At 45.6% G+C, this 19,220-nt stretch overlaps 1 protein-coding gene across 7 annotated transcripts in view; it reads right to left on the minus strand.

Annotated features, from left to right (window-relative positions):
- LOC144782941 (uncharacterized) overlaps positions 1 to 19,220 on the minus strand; it is a 682,231-nt gene that overhangs the window by 342,538 nt on the left and 320,473 nt on the right. Inside the window, exon 6 of one of the 7 annotated variants that reach the window (XM_078662173.1) lies at positions 10,082 to 10,212. The exons of the other annotated variants lie outside the window; for them this stretch is intronic. The gene's annotated coding sequence lies outside the window, so the exon portion shown is untranslated. Of the gene's footprint in view, positions 1 to 10,081; positions 10,213 to 19,220 lie in introns of those variants that run through there. 7 annotated transcript variants of the gene reach the window in all.

A 19,220-nucleotide genomic window follows, 5' to 3' on the forward strand; every position in this document is an offset into this window, starting at 1 on the left:
TCTCAGGATGCTTATTTCCCGTTCAGGGAAGACCTGGCTTGGCAGTTCGGGCTGGACTGTTACCATGAGGCACAGGGTCAAGACTGATTTGCATATAGCTGGGTTTGAACTGAGGTGGCGAAGTGAGCTAAAGAATGATGATGGATTCAACCCAGAACTGTGACTGGGGGTGAGTGTCTGAGAAGTTTCGGTGCTCCGTCTATCATCTCCTTGTGTTTGCTTTGTTCGCCTTAAGTTGGCAAGGTATGTCCAGACGTGGATCCCTTCCTCACTGTGCCACTGGATTCAAGCTAGCCTGGCTGGTGAGTGGTGTGACCCTGAAACCAGTCCCAGGATTCCTGTTTGCCGTACAAGGAAGATCTGGCTTGGCAGTTCGGGCTGGACTGTTCCCATGAGGCACAGTGTCAAGACTGATTTTCATATAGCTGGGTCTGAACTAAGGTGGCGAAGTGAGCTAAAGAATGATGATGGATTCAACCCAGATTTGTGACTGGGGCGAGTGTCTGAAAAGTTTCAGCGCTCCGTCCATCATCTCTTTGTGTTTGCTTTGTTTGCCCTAAGATGGCAGGGTATGGCCAGACATGCTCCCTTGCTAACTTTACCACTGGATTCAAGCTAGCCTGGCTGATGATGGGTGTTACCACGAAAACGGTTCCAGGATGCTTGTTTCCCATTCAGGGAAGACCTGGCTTGGCAGTTCGGGCTGGACTGTTCCCATGAGGCACAGGGTCAAGACTGATTTGCATATAGCTGGGTTTGAACTGAGGTGGCGAAGTGAGCTAAAGAATGATGATGGATTCAACCCAGATCTGTGACTGGGGGTGAGTGTCTGAGAAGTTTCGGTGCTCCGTCCATCATCTCCTTGTGTTTGCTTTGTTCGCCTTAAGTTGGCAAGGTATGTCCAGACGTGGATCCCTTCCTCACTGTGCCACTGGATTCAAGCTAGCCTGGCTGGCGAGTGGTGTGACCTTGAAACCAGTCCCAGGATTCCTGTTTGCCGTAAAAGGAAGATCTGGCTTGGCAGTTCGGGCTGGACTGTTCCCATGAGGCACAGTGTCAAGACTGATTTTCATATAGCTGGGTCTGAACTAAGGTGGCGAAGTGAGCTAAAGAATGATGATGGATTCAACCCAGATCTGTGACTGGGGCGAGTGTCTGAAAAGTTTCAGCGCTCCGTCCATCATCTCTTTGTGTTTGCTTTGTTTGCCCTAAGATGGCAGGGTATGTCCAGACATGGATCCCTTTCTCACTGTGCCACTGGATGCAAGCTAGACTGGTTGGTGAGTGGTGTGACCCTGAAACCAGTCCCAGGATGCCTGTTTACTGTACAGGGAAAACCTGGCTTGGCAGTTCGGGCTGGACTGTTCCCATGAGGCACAGTGTCAAGACTGATTTTCATATAGCTGGGTCTGAACTAAGGTGGCGAAGTGAGCTAAAGAATGATGATGGATTCAACCCAGATCTGTGACTGGGGCGAGTGTCTGAAAGTTTCAGCACTCCATCATCTCTTTGTGTTTGCTTTGTATGCCCTAAGATGGCAGGGTATGGCCAGACATGCTCCCTTGCTCACTTTACCACTGGATTCAAGCTAGCCTGGCTGATGAGGGGTGTTATCACGAAAACGGTTCCTGGATGCTTGTTTCCCATTCAGGGAAGACCTGGCTTGGCAGTTCGGGCTGGACTGTTCCCATGAGGCACGGGGTCAAGAATGATTTGCATATAGCTGGGTCTGAACTCAGGTGACGAAGTGAGCTAAAGAATGATGTTGGATTCAACCCAGATCTGTGACTGGGGGTGAGTGTCTGAAAAGTTTCAGCGCTCCGTCCATCATCTCTTTGTGTTTGCTTTGTTTGCCCTAAGATGGCAGGGTATGGCCAGACATGCTCCCTTGCTAACTTTACCACTGGATTCAAGCTAGCCTGGCTGATGATGGGTGTTACCACGAAAACGGTTCCAGGATGCTTGTTTCCCATTCAGGGAAGACCTGGCTTGGCAGTTCGGGCTGGACTGTTCCCATGAGGCACAGGGTCAAGACTGATTTGCATATAGCTGGGTTTGAACTGAGGTGGCGAAGTGAGCTAAAGAATGATGATGGATTCAACCCAGAACTGTGACTGGGGGTGAGTGTCTGAGAAGTTTCGGTGCTCCGTCCATCATCTCCTTGTGTTTGCTTTGTTCGCCTTAAGTTGGCAAGGTATGTCCAGACGTGGATCCCTTCCTCACTGTGCCACTGGATTCAAGCTAGCCTGGCTGGTGAGTGGTGTGACCCTGAAACCAGTCCCAGGATTCCTGTTTGCCGTACAAGGAAGATCTGGCTTGGCAGTTCGGGCTGGACTGTTCCCATGAGGCACAGTGTCAAGACTGATTTTCATATAGCTGGGTATGAACTAAGGTGGCGAAGTGAGCTAAAGAATGATGATGGATTCAACCCAGATTTGTGACTGGGGCGAGTGTCTGAAAAGTTTCAGCGCTCCGTCCATCATCTCTTTGTGTTTGCTTTGTTTTCCCTAAGATGGCAGGGTATGGCCAGACATGCTCCCTTGCTAACTTTACCACTGGATTCAAGCTAGCCTGGCTGATGATGGGTGTTACCACAAAAACGGTTCCAGGATGCTTGTTTCCCATTCAGGGAAGACCTGGCTTGGCAGTTCGGGCTGGACTGTTCCCATGAGGCACAGGGTCAAGACTGATTTGCATACAGCTGGGTTTGAACTGAGGTGGCGAAGTGAGCTAAAGAATGATGATGGATTCAACCCAGATCTGTGACTGGGGGTGAGTGTCTGAGAAGTTTCGGTGCTCCGTCCATCATCTCCTTGTGTTTGCTTTGTTCGCCTTAAGTTGGCAAGGTATGTCCAGACGTGGATCCCTTCCTCACTGTGCCACTGGATTCAAGCTAGCCTGGCTGGTGAGTGATGTGACCCTGAAACCAGTCCCAGGATTCCTGTTTGCCGTACAAGGAAGATCTGGCTTGGCAGGTCGGGATGGACTGTTCCCATGAGGCACAGTGTCAAGACTGATTTTCATATAGCTGGGTCTGAACTAAGGTGGCGAAGTGAGCTAAAGAATGATGATGGATTCAACCCAGATCTGTGACTGGGGCGAGTGTCTGAAAAGTTTCAGCGCTCCGTCCATCATCTCTTTGTGTTTGCTTTGTTTGCCCTAAGATGGCAGGGTATGGCCAGACATGCTCCCTTGCTAACTTTACCACTGGATTCAAGCTAGCTTGGCTGATGATGGGTGTTACCACGAAAACGGTTCCAGGATGCTTGTTTCCCATTCAGGGAAGACCTGGCTTGGCAGTTCGGGCTGGACTGTTCCCATGAGGCACAGGGTCAAGACTGATTTGCATATAGCTGGGTTTGAACTGAGGTGGCGAAGTGAGCTAAAGAATGATGATGGATTCAACCCAGATCTGTGACTGGGGGTGAGTGTCTGAGAAGTTTCGGTGCTTCGTCCATCATCTCCTTGTGTTTGCTTTGTTCGCCTTAAGTTGGCAAGGTATGTCCAGACGTGGATCCCTTTCTCACTTTGCCACTGGATGCAAGCTAGACTGGTTGGTGAGTGGTGTGACCCTGAAACCAGTCCCAGGATGCCTGTTTACTGTACAGGGAAAACCTGGCTTGGCAATTCGGGCTGGACTGTTCCCATGAGGCACAGTGTCAAGACTGATTTTCATATAGCTGGGTCTGAACTAAGGTGGCGAAGTGAGCTAAAGAATGATGATGGATTCAACCCAGATCTGTGACTGGGGCGAGTGTCTGAAAAGTTTCAGCACTCCATCATCTCTTTGTGTTTGCTTTGTATGCCCTAAGATGGCAGGGTATGGCCAGACATGCTCCCTTGCTCACTTTACCACTGGATTCAAGCTAGCCTGGCTGATGAGGGGTGTTATCATGAAAACGGTTCCTGGATGCTTGTTTCCCATTCAGGGAAGACCTGGCTTGGCAGTTCGGGCTGGACTGTTCCCATGAGGCACGGGGTCAAGAGTGATTTGCATATAGCTGGGTCTGAACTCAGGTGACGAAGTGAGCTAAAGAATGATGTTGGATTCAACCCAGATCTGTGACTGGGGGTGAGTGTCTGAAAAGTTTTGGCGCTCTGTTTATCATCTCCTTGTGTTTGCATTGTTTGCCCTAAGTTGGCAGGTAATGCCCAGACGTGGGTCCCTTGCTCCCTTTACCACTGGATTCAAGCTAGCCAGGCTGATGAGGGGTGTTAGCCCGAAACCGGTCCCAGGATGCTTGTTTCCCATTCAGGGAAGACCTGGCTTGGACGTTCGGGCTGGACTGTTCCCATGAGGCACCTTGTCAAGACTGATTTGCATATAGCTGTGTGTGAACTGAGGTGGCAAAGTGAGCTAAAGAATGATGATGGATTCAACCCAGATCTGTGATCAGGGGTGGTGCTCTGTCCATCATCTACTTGTGTTTGCTTTGCAATATATCCCATGTCTGGGCATAACTGCATGAACAGATATAACCCTGCTATATCTAAGCCATTCTTGCATATTGTTAAGTCAACTGTGAAGTCATAAAGAGTATATGGGCTGGATACTTGTCATTATGAATTTCCTAGCTCCATGACTACACTGAACACTGAGGGGAGTGCAAATTGTGGACTGCATGTACCATGATGCAAAGGAGAAAGCACACTTTTCTGGAATGTGATGTAGTCTGGCCACACTCTTTTTCCTGCCTAAACTGATTTTCAGGACCTCCCCTACCATTCACCTGTAGTTCCTAATGTTCCTTTTTGTAAAATTGTGTTCCGGCCCATTGATTACACTTCATCCATACCAAGACAGAGATTCCGGCAGAGCCAGAGAGTACGGCTTGAGGCGGAGATTCCGACCGGACAGCAGATGTAAAGACACAGCTCGTAAATGACCCTTGTGAATGCCAAAGGTTGCCAAGTTAGACAATTGTCTCAGATTGCCTTTGTTCAGATTGCCTTTGTGAATTGCGCCCGATATTTTGAAATAAAAGTTATATTTTTTCAGAAATATTATTTTCAACTTGAGCTTGTTTCCACAAAATGGAAAAGATATTTGAAAGAAAGATATGGGTATTAAAAAAAAACTGATAGTCTGATAAAGACTAAAGGTTGTACTTTCAAAACACATTTAAAGCTGATTTTAATCATGCTTAGGACGGCCAAAAGTGTAATGCTAACAGATGTGGTCACTATTTTACATTGACAAAATGTGCTGGTAGTACAGGAGGATTTTCTTTGAGAGAAAGTAGCTCTCACAATTGAAAAGTTTGGAAATCCTTGGTCTAGCATATACGTTTGTATTTTAGAAATAAAATGACGTTTTGAAAGTCTCCAACTTTCCTATTAAAATACAAATTTCTAATCATGTATATTTTTTGTCTGTGAATTAAACAAACTATTTCATAAATGGTGTATTTGTTTGATATATACTAGTTTCTGTAAATTTTTAGTTTCAAATCATGGAGAGTACTAAAGACTGGATCCCCAGCTCCAGTATTGATTCAATAGATGTCCGCAGAAGTCAAAAGGAACTTCTGTCCTAGGTCACACATCAGACAACTGCTGCCTTTATCAATAGAGCAGTAGGCCATCTTGGTGCCAGTGGAGGGTGGCCCAAATTCATCTTGGTCTGATCTGTTTTCTTTCTAGGGTGTCGCCCCCACAGACAGCTCCTCGTCTCAACAGAGCTGGCAGCGTGATTATAAAATCAACAGAAATGTGCAACGCCTGCAAAGCACATCTCCCCTCCCAATGTATTCTGCGCCTGTTGCAAGGCGAATCTTGATGGAAGATGTATTGATGGTTAATCACGCTCTGCCAACAATTTTTCTCCTTTCACAGAGCCGGCTGTCACCATAATCGGCTTCTGAAAGTCTGGAACGGGCTATGTGCGGTATTAATTTCAGTCTGATGGAACAATGCATCATGCCCCTCATTATGTGGCCAGTTCACTCATGCTGCGATGGGGAATATGCAGCGTTGTGTTTTTTTTATTCTAATGACACTCTTTGTTTTTTTCCAATGCATCTTACAAAACTCAATGTTCTTATGAGAAGCACGCAAAAAAGTAACAACAACTTTACTTTTAACCCTATATTTGGAATCTTGAACGTACATGAATCGAAGTAATAGCTATTTAACTAGTAAAGCCAGAAATACATAAACTGCTGAGTTACTGCTAATTTGCCATGGGGCACTATTTCATAAAAAATGACATTTTATACACTTCCCATTTTGCTTTCTTTGCTCTAGTAGTGATCTGTTCTGTTTGGTGTTCTTGTTTTGTGTATGTATCCTTAGATGTATTTGGAGAACCTACAATTCGTCTAAACCTTCACTGGATCCAGAACCCAACTGAAAAGTGACTCCTTTCTGGTATTATTTATATTTCACTCCATCCATCTAGTTGATAGATGTCCATTTTGAGAGTAATAACTCACTGACATTGAACATATCTCAACTACATATGAATTACATTTCTGTAATGCCAGGGTAATTCTGATTTACGCTTCGTATGTGAAATTTCCCAAACTATGTTATGATATTATCTCCCACGTAATTATGCACCATTCACAGCAAAACTTTGGTGGAAGTGCACAGAAACACCATGAATGACCAGAGAGCGAGTGGCTGCCGTTTGCGGTGCTTGTTTTTCTGTTCTGTTTATATAATATGAAATGCCTCCTTGTGTCCATTTTAAATAGCGAGGACGCATTCCCGACTAAAATATAGCACGAAATGACAGTTTTGCATTTTGCATAATTATGCATAATTTTACTTAATCTTTTTGAAATTATATGCAATTATGCAAAAGCAAATTACATGAATTTCACACACCCCGGATCTCAACCAGTAAAATCAAGATCAGGAAATACACAGCACCCTTGGATTTCCAGTACTTTATCCAAAACCATACCCTTCTGCAGATCTAGTTTTGAACGATTGTAACTACTTGATATTGCCAACATTTCTTCTAAACCTATGACTGAAATGGTTTGGCGAGTGACAGCCTCATAGTAAGTTCTGCTATTTCTCCATGCTTTTTCTGTATCCGTTTCTGATTTTGAAGAACTGCATTTCCTTAGAATTAAATTCTGTGTGTTTTTACTACAGAGCAAATATAAGCCAATGATTGATTGCGTGTGCTGGCTAGATTTCTTGCATTTCATCTTCCATTGGATGTGGAATCAAGCGAGACAAGTGTCTTGGCTCTCTTTAGTCATTTCTGTCTTGGGTCTGTGCTTCAATTAAGTTTACAAGTAATTTAGTTTATGGAGCAAACTAGCCAGGCTAACTGGTCTTCACAAAAATTGTACCACTCAGGATATAAATATATATATATCAAAAAAGTCAACGCATATCTATGAAAATTGCACTATTCCAGTAGTTCTTTGCTTTTCAACTTCTGTGGAACCCAACTTAATCATTACCAGAATCTAAGGACCCCCACTTAAATGTTACTAGAATCCTGGGGCCCCCTCTAAATTACTGGAACCCCCAACTAACGTGATGATTTGAACTTCAGAACAATACACACAAAAACTGAAATAATCATTCATCACGTAAATACACAAATTATGAAATGTGATTTAATTCACAAACAAATATAAAAATACGTTTTATTTTCATTAAGCGTAAATTTGGGCTTTTTGAACCTTTCATCGATATTTTGGGCCATATGTATCAAGGTACCCATTTGCGAATCTGAATTTGCGATTTTTAGCGAATCGCAGATTCAGAATCGCAAATTGGTATGAATGTAACAAATCGCAATTAAATAGCGATTCGGTAAAAATCGCTATTCAATTGTGAGATTCCCAAAAGCGATTCCTTAACCGTAAGAAATCGCAATTTTGCGATTTCTTAACGGAAAAATTTGCAAATTTTCGAATTTTGTAAATCTGCTAATCGGAAACTCAGGTGCAGCTTGATGACATCACAACCAGGAAGTGTGACTACCCATGCTGCACCTGAGTTGCTGAGTCAGAGTCAGAGTGAAGGAGTGGTATAGAGGGAACTCTGTATTTTCATCAACATGGCTGAAACTGGAGACATGCCCAGCCAGGAAACACAGCAGCAGCAGCAGCAGGGGGAAGGTGCAAGGAAGAGAAAACAGAAATTCTCAGAGGCTGAATTGGAGGCATTGATCCAGAAAATGGTGCTCAATCATGAGCTACTGTTTGGCAAAAAGTCTTTGAAGGTGCCAGAGACCCGCAAAAGGCACATTTGGGCTGATATACAGCAGAAAGTTAATGCAGTGGGGGTGACACACAGGAGTGTGGATGAACTTCGAAAGCGGTGGTATGATCTGCGCCAGCGCTCGAAGGAGAAGTTGGCTGCCAGGCTGGAGCAGTCCAGGACCACCGGTGGAGGGACCTCAACAGTGTCGGACTCAACACCTCTGGAGGAACTGGTGAAGGGGACCCTGCAACCAGAAAGTGTTATGGGCGTGGCTGATCTAGACAGCTTCGAGCAACCAGTATCTGGACCCGGTAAGAAGCATGCCATCACACCCCTGACCCCCCCCCCAAACACCCCCCAGCAGCGACCTAGGGGCAGGAAAAAAGATTTGTAGTCCAGAGCAGGCACACAGACACACACAGCAATGCATGATGGGATATGTAGTCACATGAAGTTAGAAGTTGTGCATTTTCAGCCTGCCAGTCCCCAATAGTATGTGCAGGTCAGGAAAGGAAAGTACTTGACACATGTAATCCCAAACTGTGAAATGTATTAATTGCCAAGTGCAAGTGAGTACAGTTAATAAATGTGTGCTATTCTGTCCACAGCACCATCTGCAACACAGCCTACAGGCAGTGGAACATTGGTTGAACGTCTAAATTTAGGAGACGCAGGGCATGAGGACACCACAGATGGGGAGGACAGCCCCGTCATCCCTCCAAAGCAACACAGAAGACATGTAGTCAGACCACTACCCCCATTGGAGGGCGAGGCAGAGGACAGCGATGTCGATGTGCACTCCGAACCCACACAGCCAGAGCAAAAAGTCCGTGCACGTGCTCACCAACACCCACAAGCCACAAGCAGGCGCAGACCTCGCACAACCAGCAGTGCTGCAGATCCGGGTGAGGGAACAGTCTTTGCCGGCCTGGAAATCCATATGTTGCAGGTGCAGCGCCTGCAAGCCAAAAACATAAAATCGTTACAGAGAGAGGTGAGGGCAGGCTTCAGGGGCATGACAGGTGAACTGAGGGGTGCCATGCAGGCACTCTGTGAAGAACTATGAGCTGACCGTGCTGCTAGGCGCCGAGAGCTGCAGCACCTGGATCTATATACATGGGCCGTGAACCGCCTGGCCTCTGCCACCAATATCCTCTCCAGGCGCAGCATACACATGCAGCGGGAGATGGCACACTGTAACCAGGATGTAGCTAGGGCACTGGTGCAGGTTACATCTGCCATTGACGAGCTGCGGGAAGTACGTACTACAGGTCCTGGAGTCCTAACTCCCACTGAAGAGGACGCACTGTCAGGGCGGAGCAGCAACACCCCACCACCCATCATGGAGAGGTGCCGTAGTGGCAGAAACAGTAGGCCTACAATGTCTAATGAGGATAACACTGTGCAACAACCAACAGGGGCCTCAGCTTGCAAGCGCCGCATGTGAGGTGCTAAGTTCGTGACCACTGGGAGAGGGCAGATACAGACTTTACTTGAACACTAACTCCTGTTTACAGTCTTGCACTTATAACATGTGCAGGAAAAATGGAGTGTTACTAGTTGACAATCAGGCTGTGTGACATAATTTATCCTGCATTTAAGGAATTAAAAAACACAGTCACACACACAAGATATGGCATTGTGTCATTTTTTCTTACCTAGAAATAGTTGTGTGTAATCTCATCTCGCCTCTGCGCCCAGCTGCTGCACCAGCTACACCAGCTGCCATACGTTCTGGGCCAGGCCCCTCCATGTCTGAGGATTCTGATTCACTCAGCTCCACTGGTGTGCCTTTCCTGGTGGCGATGTTGTGCAGTATGGCACCTGCTACCACTATCTTGCAACATGTCTGGGGGCTGTATTGTAGTGCACCTCCACTTTTGTGGAGGCCACGGAATCTGCTCTTCAATTTTCCGAATGTGCGTTCAATGGTGCCTCTGGTTGCTATGTGTGCTCTGTTGTATCGCCGCTCCGCAGCGTTGGCAGGATTCAGGTAGGGCATCAGATTGAAATCCCGGACTGCATGTGCACTGTCACCTGTGGGGTGGGATGGATATGGTTAGTCACTGTACTGCACATGGTAGTCAGAACAAATGTGGTCTATGTTTAAATGCATTTACCTAGTAGATATCCCTCGCCAAACTCCCCACTTGTGAGTCTACGGTATATCCCACTGTGACGGAAGATGAAAGCGTCATGAGTGCTGCCTGGATATTTTGCAACTATGTCTGTGATGATGTGTTTGGCATCACACACCACCTGTATGTTCAGTGAATGGTAGCATTTGCGGTTCCTGAAGACATACTCATTGTTTGAGGGAGGAGATTTTGCAACATGTGTCCCATCTATGCATCCTATCACGTGGGGGAATTGGGCAATTTGGTAAAAGTCCTGCTTGGTCTGGTCTAGTGCCTGTGGGGTGCTTGGGAAGTAAATGTGATGCTGCATCCTCTGTACCATGGCATCAAGGAACGCGTGGAAAAAGAGCGAAAGTGCACTTTGTAACACCCCTTCTGCTGTGGCTATCACCCCCTGAAAACTACCTGAGGCCAACAGGTGTAGTGAGCACAGGACCTGGATGTGAGTGGGGATGGAATGTGTCCTGCATGTGGGGTGTTCAAGGAAGGGTCTGAGTTCCTCAATTAAATCATGGATTCTGTCTTCATCCAGTCTGTAGTGGGTGTAGATGTCCTCCTCAGTGCATTGGTAGATGGTAATGTGAGCACGGAATATCCACTCCTGGCATCTCCTCCTCTGTGCAGCAGCTCTGAGTCACATCCTCCTGGCTATCACGTAGAGCCCCGCCCTTGTGGAAAAAAGTCTGTTGCATTCTGGTACTTCCTAAATAGTTTGCACCTGGTTACCACCTGATCCTACTTGGTGGTAATTGAAATTCTGTAAATTTCGAATTTCGGAAATTCGCAATTTGCGATTTTTTCATACATTCCATAGCGATTTCTTGATTTGTGATTTCCGGTTTTCCGGTTTTGCACACTGAGAAATCACAAAAATGGGAAATCGCAAGAAATTTGCAGATTTTCCATGCTTGCAAATTAAGGAATCGCATTTTTTGCGATTTCTCGTTTTGCGAGGCACTTTTGCTTCATACATTCCGAATGAATCGCAAATTTTCATTCTCAAACGCTTATTTTTGCGATTTGCAGCATTTGCGAATGAAAATTGGCTTCATACATATGGCCCTTTATTCTGCTTGATTATTTTGCTACCATGTGCGAATCCTGGGGCACCAACTTCATTTTTAGCCACCAATTAAGAGATGTTGTCTTTATTACTTTCAGAATCCTGCCCTGCCTCTCACTAGGCTCTCTATCATGATCGGCCTCTGGTCAGGGTTCTTTCAAGAAGAATTGTAGAACATGTATGACTTAACTGACAATCACCAATGAGTTACAGACATCACCTACACTGCTATACAACGTTTCCATGCATCACTGTTAAGGAACAATGTCGACGTAGAGATGTTTTAATTTTGTCTTATGGACATTTCCATGCTAGATGTTTATTATGGTGTATGTTTGGAATTTTTGTGGTGTCCATTTTTCTGTGACATTTCCACATTTTACATTGCTTTCGTCTTTTTCAGCCACATATCATCTGTTTGCTGCCAGTGGTTTAGCTGTAGATATCCCACATCTAATTGATTATAAAGGTGAATGCTACCATCTGTTTTTTAACCACCCATTACTTGAACTGTCTGTCTCAGCTGAACCTTAGCATTTAATATATTAATAGCTTGATTTCTGAAATAGTGCTTGAGGCTTTACAGATCAGTAAATAGCAGGTGTTATTGCAGATGGAAATATGGCTAATTGGAGTAATTATATCCTACCCCTTTCTCGGCTTTGCTCCTAATAGCTTCAATCACATTTTCTGTCTATGTGGCATTAGACAAGTATTAAAGAACATGATGGGTGAACTGGCATTTAGGACAATCAGGCAGTGCCCACAGGGCTGATCTGATAGGTCAGTGTGCGGACCATTTTTCTTCTGTTTGTGGACCAGTTTTATCCTCTGGTTGGCTGTTGTCGACTACACAGCACTTGTTTCGTATTGTTTACAATTCAGTGAGCTTAAACAAACCTACAGCATACCATGAATTGTTTTTGTTGTCACTCTCATTTGTAATATTTCAATTGCTTTTCTCCCAATAGGCTTGGCTTCCGTTCTTTTGTTACCTCCTCCCTGGAGCATGGACCAAGTACACGTGTTCTCCCTCGTCGCCATTCTTTTCCATCTTTTTACAATACACAATTTATTTAATTTTATAAGCGTTTTGGTGTTATTCCTATGCCCAGATGGAATTTTTCATTCCAACTGACCAAATTCTAAGAATCGTTGCATGGTGCAATTTTATTCCCATTTGAGCAATGTGATGATAACAGTAACAGTGTGAGGCTCCAGCAAATGTACTGACGAGCAAAATTTGTGTCCCTTAGTGTGATTTCTTGTCCTTAGGAAGCCTTCCTGCCTCATATTCTAACGTGGGCAGTTGCGAGCAATTGCAGTCTGCAGGGCTGCTTTTTAAGTAGATTTTCTACTCAAGAAGCAGCTAAATCAACTCGAAAATTGGTTTTGGGTAGGTTTTCTACCTGAACAGATGGTTCAGGTAGTTTTTTTAGTGCAAAACAAATTTTGTAAATGTTACTTTTATTTCAACAGAAAGGAAGTGCCACAGAGATTCCAACTTCCTCTTCCTGTCCAGAAGGCTCCTCCCAGTGCTCAGTCCATTCCTTAGTCACTTTTCATTTGGATTTGAGGAGAAAGAATAACTTTTTTTGTCTGCAATCCGTGCAACATTCATACCATTGGATTTTAAGGATTTTTTGTGAGAAACCAAGTAAGTGATATAACTTTGGATACATTTGTTGTTTGATGGAGGACGTGCACCAGTAATTTTTAACCTTTACCTTGTTCTTTTCCTCTTAAATTTCTACATTTGATTGTGGATGGCCTGGGATTGCAGTAGAGAGCTATTTTGCATTCACTTTTCCTAAGAGGAAACGTTTGGACCCTTTTGGGAGGGCTGGGGGACTGGTTTTAAGTATCTTTTCTCCATTTTCTCGGGTGTAATTTGGGAATTTTGCACTATTTTGCACATTTTACTGTCTGGACCCTAGTCTGCCCACAAGCAACAGCCAGCCAGCACAGGCAATGGGCATATACATTAAAAAACTGTTTATGTGCTATATATATATTTTTTAAAACATCTTTTGATCTATAATGCTCTTGGATTAAATGCAAAGTGTGTTTTTTGTTTAATTACATTTTTCTGTAAAGTACTAAAGTGTATTTTTGTGGAGTACTTTTTGTTGCCTTGGAATGTTTCTGGTTGTGAATTTTTAAAGTTGACTTACTTTTCATTTTTGGAATTGCTGAATTAATGGTGGTGCTTTTTCTTTTTTTACCATGCCTCTTTTCTTTGTGAGACAAGTGCCCAATGTGTGTGTGTTTGCCATAGACCATCATGTTGCCTTTGTTCTATGCCTACTTTGTTCTCCATGCATGTGACAAAGTGTTCATTTATTGTAGCCAGTGTGCTTTTTTTATAGGCATCCAGGTATTCTTTGTTGTTCATGCCTTCTTGCTTGTTGTTCTGAACACGTGGCCAGCTGCCATTTTGTGTGGTGAGTGTGCTTTTGCCATAGGTCTGCATGTGTTCTTTGTTTTCCATGCCTTCACCCTTGGTGGCCATGTGACCGGCAGACATTTTGTGTAGTCTGTTTGCTTTTTGCCATTGGTTTGTATGTGTTCTTTGTTATTCATGCCTTTGCCCTTTGTGGCCATGTGGCAGGGTGGCCACTTTGTGAAGCCAGTGTTTTTCACTTTTGCCATAGGCCTGCATGTTGTCTTTGTTGTTCATGCCTTCACACTTGGTGACCATGAGCTTGGCGGACATTTTGTGTAGTCAATGTGTATATCCTTTTCTTCCACTTTAACTTTTCAAAGCCATTTTCGATGGACATTTATAGAAGAGACCTATGCCCTTTGTTTTTGTTAATTTTTTTCTTGTTTCCCTGACATGAGTTTAATGTCTTTAAGGATGATTGTAGCACAGTGTCTTTACTTTTTTATTCATGTTTTCCATTTTCTTCTGCTCCTCCTTGCCTCCTGAAGGATTTCTTATAGTCCCTAGGCAGATACCAGCAATTATCATTCTCAATTATTAGATTTTTCTCTGCATAGATGTGCCATGGGCCAATGGTTCGCACTAGCAATAATTTTTTAAGGATTATTCAATTTTCTCCTGCACCACATGGCTACCATAGGTGCCTCATATGCGCTCACCAGAAATACTTTTTCTAAGGATTATTCAATTTTCTTCTGACCCCATGACTGTGAGAAAGTGGCTCTATATGTACTGGACCAAAGTAAGGTGCAGTGTGTATAGAGGCCACCAACCCAGAGGTATAACAGAGTTTAAAGTCAGGGCTGACCTTACTCTCAAAAGTGGTACCTTGGTCGAGCAGTAAGGCAGTACCAAAGGACAGTGTAAAGCATTTCTTGTACACACTCAGTCAGCAAAAGGTTTCACACACTCAAGGACTGAACTCCAGGCCAATTGTTTTTATATCAAAAGATATAGTTGCTTTATTTTTAGAACCAACAGGTATCAAAATATACTTTTCTCAGTGATGAGTAATCTCAAGTTATTGCTTTGCAGAAAGGCAATGACTTGGTAAACACAATAGGTACAGGGGTTACAATAGGCAACACAGTTCTACACACAATTTAGCATTGAGCTCAATGGGTTTTTCTACACAATTACAGTTCATTACTTTGTAGATTACTTTTGTAAGTCCGAGACTGGATCCTAGATTCAGTCCTGGGGTCTAAGCTGGAAACAGTTTAGTAAAAACATTTTGGTTATTGCAATGATTTTTAAGGAATAAAACGGTGTTTTAAAAAGTCACACAAACTTTTCAGTGAAAATCTGACAATGTTATCCAATGGGAGAAAATTCAGGTTGCAGGTAAAGTATGTTCTTGTTACTTTTGTAATCCAGTACTGCGCTCCTAGCTCCAGCACTGGGGTCTCGACTTATGACAGGTGAGTAATTATGTTTCAGTAGTTTGTGCGAATTTTAAAGAACATTTCAAGGTTTCAAAAGTAGACACTTAGAAGAAATTTCATAGAAAAGCAGACAATGGATTCCTATGGAGAAAATACAGGTTAAGGGTAAACCCGGTTCGGATTACTTTTGTGGTTCAATACTGGGCTACAAGGTACAGTACTGGCTTCTCTCCTGATCACAGGTGAGTAGTTCGGAATTCGTTACTGGGCTGACTTTATAGGAATATTTAAAGTTTTCAAAAGTAGACAGAAGATTTTGCGAGTCAAACCAGCAAATGTTATCCAATGGCGGTTAAGTGAGTTACCGGTTTCCAGGGGAGTACTCGGCTGGTGAAGTTAAGGTTCTGGGCATAGACTCCGGGGTCCCCCAGGGTCAGGTAGGTACAGTTGGTTCACCCTCAGTGGAACAGGGGCGGCCGGGTGCAGAGGTATTTAGGCCCAATGTTAGCCAATGAGGGGCATGGGGCCTTCGGTTGATGGCTTCTGGCTAGCAGGCCACACGGCGGTGTGAGCTGAGCTCCTGGTCACTTGCTCAGGCAAAATGAGGAAGTAGGATAGGGCAAAGGTTGCACAGCCAGAGGCACTCGGGCGACTGGGTGCAGGGTGCTTTTGAGCCGTCGGGCGCTCAATGTTATTCAATGGGAAAGGTAAAAAGGGAACAAAGGCTGCAGACTCGGGGCTGAGATTCTTCAGGTGCTACCACCACTTCGAGAGGTAAGTTGTGATCCTGGCGAAGAGGTAGGTACCCCAAAGGGAGGCACAGGGAGCCACAGGGCGCCGGGTGCAGGGGTGTCTTTGGGTGTCGGGAAATCTTACCCTCGGTTGGTCGCGGTAGGAGGGGTCCCTGGTTCTGAGGCTGCAGGCGTCGTCTGGTTCGTCGAGGAGGGTCTGTGGGCACTGGATTCAGGTCCCAGTCTCCAGCGGGACATCCTCAGGGTGGTCTATGCCTTCCTCATTGATCTGGGATAGGGCCGCTCCAATCCCCAGCTCTGAGGTATCAGTCTGCACTATGAACTGCTTGGAGTAGTCTGGGGCTTTCGGAATGGGTGCTGAGCACATTGCCTCATTCAGGGTGTCAAAAGCCTTTTGGCAGCTAACAGTCCAGTTTACTTTATTGGGCATTTTCTTGGAGGTGAGTTCTGTGAGGGGAGTCACAATGGACCCATATCCCTTCACACACTTCCTGTCGTACACAGCCAAGCCAAGGAATGCCCTGACTTGGGTCTGGGTAGTTGGAGCTGCCCAGTCCATGATACTCTGGATCTTGGGCTGTAAGGGCTGGACCTGGCCTTCACCAACAAGGTGGCCCTAGTATACCACAGTGCCCTGCCTTATCTGGCAATTATATGCCTTGATAGTCAGTCCTGTAGATTGCAGGGCTTGTAGAACCTTCCCAAGGTGGATCAGGTGATCCTGACAGGTGGAGCTAAAGACAGCAATATTATCAAGATAAGCTGCACTAAAGGACTCCAACACAGTCAGGACTTGGTTCACCAACCTCTGGAAGGTGGCAGGGGCATTCTTTAACACTAAAGTCATCACAGTAAACTGATAGTGCCCATCAGGGGTGGAGAATGCTGTTTTCTCTTTTGCTCCTAGGGCCATGCCAACCTGCCAGTACCCTGCAGTCAAGTCAACGTTACTGAGAAATTTGGCTGCCCTAACTTATATATGAATTCATCTGCTCATGGAATGGGGTGGGCATCTGTCTTGGTGACAGAGTTGAGCCCTCTATAGCCCACACAGAACCTCGTCTCTCTCTTTCCTCCCTAGGGATGAGGTTTGGGGACCAGAACCACTGGGCTAGCCCAGGGGCTCTAAGAGGGTTCAATTACCCCTAACTCCAGCATCTTGCTGTCTTCAGCTCTGATGCTTTCCTTGACTTGGTCTGATTGTCGATAGATTTTGTTTTTGACAGGGTTACTGTCACCAGTGTCCACATTATGGGTACACGAGTTGGTCAGGCCAGGGGTCAGGGAAAAGAGACTAGCATACTTTTGCAAAACTTGTTTGCAGTCAGTCTGGTGTTGGTCAGAGAGGGTATCTGAAAAGACTACTCCATCCACTGCCCCATCTTTTGGGCTGCAAGAGAGGAGGTCAGGGAGCAGTTCACTCTCTGCCTCTTGTTCCTCATCAGTCACATCAGCCTGGTGATTTCAGCCCTGTCATGGTAGAGCTTAAGGCGGTTTACATGGATAACCCTTTTGGGGGTCCTGCTTGTGCCCAGGTCCACTAAGTAAGTGACCTCACTCTTTTTCTCCAGGATAGGGTAAGGGCCACTCCATTTGTCCTGGAGAGCCTTTGGTACCACTGGCTCCAACACCCACACCTGTTGCCCAGGTTGCAATTCAACCAGTGCAGCTTTCTGGTCATATCAGTGCTTCTGAAGCTCCTGGCTGGCCTCAAGATTCTTGGATGCCTTTTCCATATACTCAGCCATTCTGGACCTTAGGCCAAGCACATAGTCCACAATGACTTGTTTGGGTTCTTGGAGAGGCCTCTCCCAACCCTCTTTCACAAGACAAAGTGGTCCCCTTACAGGATGACCAAACAGAAGCTCAAAGGGGGAAAACCCTACTCCCTTATGTGGCACTTCCCTAAAAGCGAAGAGCAGGCGTGGCAATAGGACATCCCATCTCCTCTTGAGTTTTTCAGGGAGTCCCCTGATCATACCTTTCAAGGTCTTGTTGAATCTCTCAACAAGGCCATTGGTTTGTGGATGGTATGGGGTAGTAAACCTGTACTGCATACCACACTCCTTCCACATGTGTTTCAGGCAGGCAGACATGAAGTTGGAACCTCTATCTGAAACCACCTCCGTAGGAAACCCTACCCTGGTGAAGACACCCGGGAGGGCCTTGGCTACTGCAGGAGCTGTAGTAACCCTAAGGGGAATTGCTTCAGGGAACCTAGTAGCATGATCCACTACTACTACAATGAACTTGTTCCCTGAGGCTGTGGGAGGTTCCAGTGGACCCACAATGTCCTCCCCTACCCTCTCAAAGGGGACCACCACCACCGGCAGCGGTATCAGGGGTGCCTTTGGGTGGCCACCTGTCTTGCCTCTGGCCTGACAGGTAACACAGGATCTCACAAACTCCATCACCTTTTGGTGCATCTGGGGCCAGTAGAAGTGACTGACTAGTCATTCCCAAGTTTTGTTTTGCCCCAGATGTCCAGCTTGGGGGGTGTCATGAGCCAAAGTTAGGAGGAACTCCCTGTACTTCTGTTGCACTACCACCCTCCTGGTGGCTCCAGGAGGGGGACTTCTTGCATCAGCATACAGTAACCCCTCTTCCCAATAAGCCCTGTGGGTACCACTGACATCTCCCTGTGCTTCTGAAACAGCTTGCTGCATCAGGCTTTCAAGAGTGGGACAGTCTTGTTGTCCCTGGCACAGCTCTTCCCTAGTGGGTCCCCCTGGGCCCAAGAGTTCAACCTGGTAAGGCTCAAGCTCCATGGCCCCAGTTCCCTCTAGGGTTTCCAAGTCATGAGTGGTGGGCTGTGTAGAAGCTGGTACCCCAGTCTTCTGGTTCTTCCTCTTGGTTGGTTGGGCCATACTTTCAGGCTCCAAACCTATGTGTACACCCTTATTTTTGCTCTGTGCTCTGGTTTGCACAGACATCAGTCTGGGGATACCCAGCATGACTGCATGGGTTATTTGCTCAACTTCAGCCCAGGCTGAAGTTTCGAGGTCATTTCCAAGCAGACAGTCAGCTGGTACTGTGGAGAGACCACCACCCATTTCAGGCTAGTAACCTCCCCCCAACCTAGTGTCCCCATAGCCATATGGCGTTGGGTGGTAATGCTGTCAGCATTGGTGACTGGGTACGATTTCCCAATCAAGTATTGCTCTGTGGAAACCAGCATATCTTTCACCATAGTGATACTGGCACCAGTATCCCTCAGGGCTTCTACTCTAGTTCCATTAATGGAGGGGTATTGCAAGTATT

The sequence above is a fragment of the Lissotriton helveticus genome, chromosome 9, assembly GCF_964261635.1.
Source record: "Lissotriton helveticus chromosome 9, aLisHel1.1, whole genome shotgun sequence".
Taxonomy (NCBI): domain Eukaryota; kingdom Metazoa; phylum Chordata; class Amphibia; order Caudata; family Salamandridae; genus Lissotriton; species Lissotriton helveticus.